Here is a 5,518-nt window from a genome sequence, read left to right as displayed (position 1 = left end):
ATAGTTCTAGGTTAAATCCAAAATTTAATTAATTGTGGGGGAATAAAATAGGGGCCAATAATTAAAATCCCACAATTAAAAGAAGCATAATTTTCAAAAATTATGGCTGGGAATTAACAAGGAATTATTTGGTATTTACTTGGAGAGAAATAGATCCACAATTTTGGAAATAAAGCAATGGATATTCCATAAATAAGGGAACAAAATAAATTAAATCTCCAAGTAGGAAAATAATGAGGGAGGGCGAAAATTTTGAAAATGTTCACAAGGAAATTATTTAAATCCTCAATTAAATAGAATAAGATTTAAATTTGGTAATTTCTTTATAGGAAAAGACTCCCATATAATAGGCAACAATTAAATAAATTTTCACAAGGAAATTAAGCCAAAAAAAACATGTGGGATGGAGACACAATAGAAGGAAAATATTCACATCCCCAATTAATTAGACATAGGCATTAAATTGGGTATTTATTTGAATAAAAAAATTCCACAAAATAGGAAACAAATATTTTATCCTCTACAAATAGGGAGCCGAAAATTGGCTTAATTAGCCACAAGGAAATAATTCAACTCTTAACTTAATTTGGGGTGAGGGAATAAAATGTGGCAAGATTTAATTGGATTTAAAATAACTAAGGAAATCAACAAGGAACCAATTAAATCAAATGAACCAATTCATCCTCCTAATTAAAATAGAGAATATTCGAAACTCACAAAAACAATAGGTTAGACTTCGAATTTCATGTAGCACAATTTAGGGATAATTTGATTTGGATTTAATTTGGATGAATATCCCAAAACAATTAATCAAATCCAAGAAAGAATAAAATTTCCACTAACTAGGAGGGGCCGATAATAGCCACTTTACTTGGCTAGAACTAAATGCATGATTTTATTTAAATTGATCCCCCACATAAAAAAATATAAAGCACTTCATTCCAAAACATACATGACAATTTATTCCACATAATCAAACTCAATCTCGTAGCAACAATTTAATTCCATAAATGAAATTTCCAATCGACATACTAAAATAAAAGTCGCAAAAATTTGGAATGTTACAGGTAAGGTGTAACACCCCTTACTCGGTTAGTTTTAACCAAATAAGTGACGTTACCTTTCGGTACGATCGATAAACAAAACCTGCCTATTTTTTTTTAACCATTTTGCAACACTCAACATACAATACTATCATAAAAGAAACTAAACCTGATAACACAACTATTTACTACTATACATAACAAAATAACATTAACCTGTTTATATAGACATACCTACAACTCCACTAGCAAAAAGAAGGTTATAACCTTACATTTGTAACCAACTATTTACAACCAAAAGATAATCTAAGCATGCCACGTGTAAACTACGACTGTACCAGCAAAAAGGGAGGTGGTGACTTGACACGTGCTGCTGCCAACTAGCGAGTTCACTCGCTTCTATACTCTGCAAGAGGGAGAAGAAAGGGGGGGTGAGCTTCGAAAAGCTCGTAGTGTAATCGCATTCCAGAATAAAATCTCTAAAACTTCAATCCATATCACTAGCTCAAGTAAACACTTTATTACCTGGAATGTCGTACAACACATATTCAATTTACATCGGCATCAATATACAAACTCAACACAATATCACCAAATATTATCATTACTAAAAGTTTGAATCAGTTAAGATCACATATATCACTTGCAAATAACCAATACATTCATCCTGTACAACAACATGATATAAACAAAGGATCCTGTCAGCAGTCACTTTCCTTCGTCAACATAATTATACTATAAGAAACATAACAATTTAAAGAATTCAAAGCACAACCATATTATTTCAAAAATAGAAAGTCACATTCAGCCCCCAAGTTATGCTTAGTGATGAACACGGGTACACGGACACTATCTGTAGCCCTATGAGGGCGTCTATCATGTAAGTCCGAATCGGACACTGTAATCTTCCATATGGCCTATGCAATGCAACTGTCATATATTACCCATATAGGGTACATTACAACAATCGATATATCATATAGACCATCGCTTCGGTTATCCAGAAGACGAATGATCAACATGTGTGCAGTACTGCTGTCCTATGGCATGCCAACTATACCCTGTGGTTCACTCAAGCAATGGGGCACAACGCAACTATTTCATATCAACTTTCACATTATTCAACACATAATTATTTAAATCACTTTGCATAAGAAATACCACCGTTTCTGTCACTTCACCTTGAAAGTACACAAAATCCACACAATCATTCTTAAGTTCTATGGCATAAGCATACGAATCACACAAACAAGTAGTAGTATTTATCGAAGTTTAAGGAACTAAATTCTAGAACACGCGTACACTACCTGTACACGTCAAAAAAACTCGCTATTACTTGCTTAGTCAACCATGGAGGTGACCTTTTCCCTTATCGCTTGTGCTTGCACTCGGTTCACCTAATTTTTCAAACAATCACATATACAAATTATAAATAAACACTTAAAGCACAAGTATGGAAGCCAAAATATCACATCTATCTATCTCCCTTTTAGCATAAAAACCTTTATTCTCAACTTTTAAAGCTTTAGAAAAATATTGACTGCATTACATCAACTTCATATAATAAACTGACTTAGCTCGGAGATAACTAGGGGTCGAGCCCTACACCAAAATAAACCCCTATGTGTCTATTTTAATTACAAAAAAGGTTTTTCTCAAAATTCCAAGGGACTAGGGAGTTATGAACGTTTGACTACAGCCTGCCAGTTTGTGACAGATTCTGGCGACGGTTTAGCATGAATTTTTAAAAATAGCAAACGTTGACGAAACGTTCTGAAATTTTGCAGACATCTTACCAAGACCTTATAGTATGCATTAAAATTTTTAGAACATAAATTATATCATGTTAAAGTGGCCGAAACTGACCAGTACAGTAGCATCAGAACAGCCCACATACAAGCTATTTCCTATTTGTGTGTCATTGGGTAATTTCTCCAAACATTTCATGTTCAACAACAAAACTACATGGTTTTAGTCCAATTATGATTCATCTCCAACAAATGAAATCCCAAAAATCAGATTTTTCCTATCACTTTCATGCTTAAATATTATATCCTACTTCCAATTGCATAGTTCAATAGCCAAATTACACCAAAGCATCAAACAACAAAATTCCCAAATCTATGAACCCTAATTTTCGACCAAACAACAAGATTCACATCAAATTAACATCACTACTATACTTAGAAACATGATTGAAGAGGTTATGGAGGAAGCTAACCTCTAAATTCAACAATTTTCCAAAGATTAGTGGAAGTGGGTTTGCAACCTAAGCTCCAAAATTGAGGGAAAGAAGGGGAATTGAGAGCTTGGATTGATGGAGTGTTTTACATGTTACGCGGTGGAGCGATCGGAGGAGTCGCGGTGGCTGATCGGAGGGAGTGGATGGCTGTCAAAAATCTTCACAGAGAGGGAGAGAGAGCACGAAAGGGAGAGGAGAAAGATAAGGAAGAATTTTGAAATTTCTATTTTCCTATTTCCTTTTTCTTTTTTTTTCTTATTCTTCTTCCTATTTTCCCCCATAAGACACGTTTCCTTTTCCTTAACTTACTCATCAACTTCCTATTCCTTTTCTTTCTTCTTTTTCTTTATCTCATTAATTCTATTTCCTAATTTATTTCTTTTATTCCTAATAAAAACATATACACATAAAACCTCTAACTAAAAATCTAATTACTAACTCTAAACTTCTAAAAGATTTGGATATTACATAAGGAGTAGATAACCGATGGTGAACACCATATTTCCTCATTAAAGCTTCTATCGTCTGGTTGCAGAAATGAAACCCTTGATCTGAGATGATTGCTCGGGGTACACCATACCGGTTGAATATATTGGCCTTCAGAAACTTCGCTACTTCTATTGATTCGCAAGAACTTGTAGCCTTGACATCTATCCATTTGGACACATAGTCCACCGCAACCAGTATATAGGTGTTCCCATATGACGATGGAAAGGGACCCATGAAGTCCATCCCCCAAACATGAAAAATCTTACAGACGATAATAGGAACCTGCGGCATTTCATCTCTCGCAGAAATTCCCCCGATCTGTTGGCATCTAGCGCAACTCTGGCAGAATTCAAAAGCATCTTTATTCAACGTGGGCCAGTAAAACCCGCTATCTAAAACTTTCTGGGCCGTCTTTCTGGGTCTGAAGTGACCACCATATGCCAGTGCGTGGCAATGATTCAAGACATCCTTTTGTTCCCACTCGGGGATACATCTCCTAATCACCTGATCTAAACCCATCCTCCAGAGGTAAGGGTCATCCCAAAAATATTACCAGGCTTCACTCTTGAGTTTCTTCCTCTGGTCCCGGGATATTTCTGGAGTACTAGGTAACTCCCCCGTGACCAATTAGTTTGCCAGGTCCGCAAACCAAGGTTCCGCATTCAGCTTATACTTTCCTTTGTCCGAATCTCCTGGGCCGGTTAAAGCTAACACTGCCGCTCAACTGATAGCTCCAGGAGATTCCATAACATAGTACAGATGTTCCTCTAGGAACACATCCGATATATCTTATTCGTTATCTCTCTGGAGTATCCTGATTAGGTGATCAACTACCTTGTTCTCAGTGACTTTCTTGTCTCTGACCTCCCAATCGAACTCTTGAAGTAGCAAGACCCAGCGGATTAGACTCACAAAAACAACAGGTTAGACTTCGAATTTCATGTAGCACAATTTAGGGATAATTTGATTTGGATTTAATTTAGATGAATATCCCAAAACAATTAATCAAATTCAAGAAAGAATAAAATTTCCAATAAATGGGAGGGGCCGACAATAACCACTTTACTTGGCTAGAACTAAATGCATGATTTTAATTAAATTGATCCCCCACATATAAAAATATAAAGCAGTTCATTCCAAAACATACATGACAATTTATTCCACATAATCAAACTCAATCTCGTAGCAACAATTTAATTCCATAAATGAAATTTCCAATCGACATATTAAAATAAAAGTCGCAAAAATTTGGGATGTTACAGGTAAGGAGTAGATAACCGATGGTGAACACCATATTTCCTCATTAAAGCTTCTATCGATTGGTTGCAGAAATGAAACCCTTGATCTGAGATGATTGCTCGGGGTACACCATACCGGTTGAATATATTGGCCTTCAGAAACTTCGCTACTTCTATTGATTCTCAAGAACTTGTAGCCTTGGCATCTATCCATTTGGACAATTCTGCCAGAAACTTGTTTTCTCGCCCAGAAAGTTTCGTTTTTTTTTTGACCGACCAAATGGCCTCCTTTTGATGTGAATTTTGAACTAGATTAAATTTGATGTGTATTATGAGTTGTGTGATTATTTCAGCCTCATTGGACATCGGATGAATTTTTGGTGAATTTTTCAAATGAACTGCGCAGTGCTGCCAGAATTTTATGTTCCAACCAGAGAGTTGCATTAATGTTTTGACTGACCAATTGACATGATTTGAGTGAGAAATTTTAACTAAATGAACTTGAA

The 5,518-nt window shown here is 35.5% G+C and overlaps 1 long non-coding RNA gene across 1 annotated transcript; it reads right to left on the bottom strand.

The window, feature by feature from the left end:
* Positions 1-1,136: 1,136 nt before the first annotated feature.
* LOC121802642 lies at positions 1,137-3,527 on the bottom strand. The gene is made up of 3 exons (XR_006050827.1): positions 3,265-3,527; positions 2,351-2,440; positions 1,137-1,449 (listed from the first exon to the last, which is right to left on the bottom strand). It is a non-coding gene; the product is annotated as an uncharacterized LOC121802642 (long non-coding RNA).
* Between the last annotated feature and the right edge of the window lie 1,991 nt (positions 3,528-5,518).

This window comes from Salvia splendens, chromosome 5 (genome assembly GCF_004379255.2).
Source record: "Salvia splendens isolate huo1 chromosome 5, SspV2, whole genome shotgun sequence".
NCBI classification, from domain to species: domain Eukaryota; kingdom Viridiplantae; phylum Streptophyta; class Magnoliopsida; order Lamiales; family Lamiaceae; genus Salvia; species Salvia splendens.
This window is presented reverse-complemented; position numbering and strand designations above follow the sequence as displayed.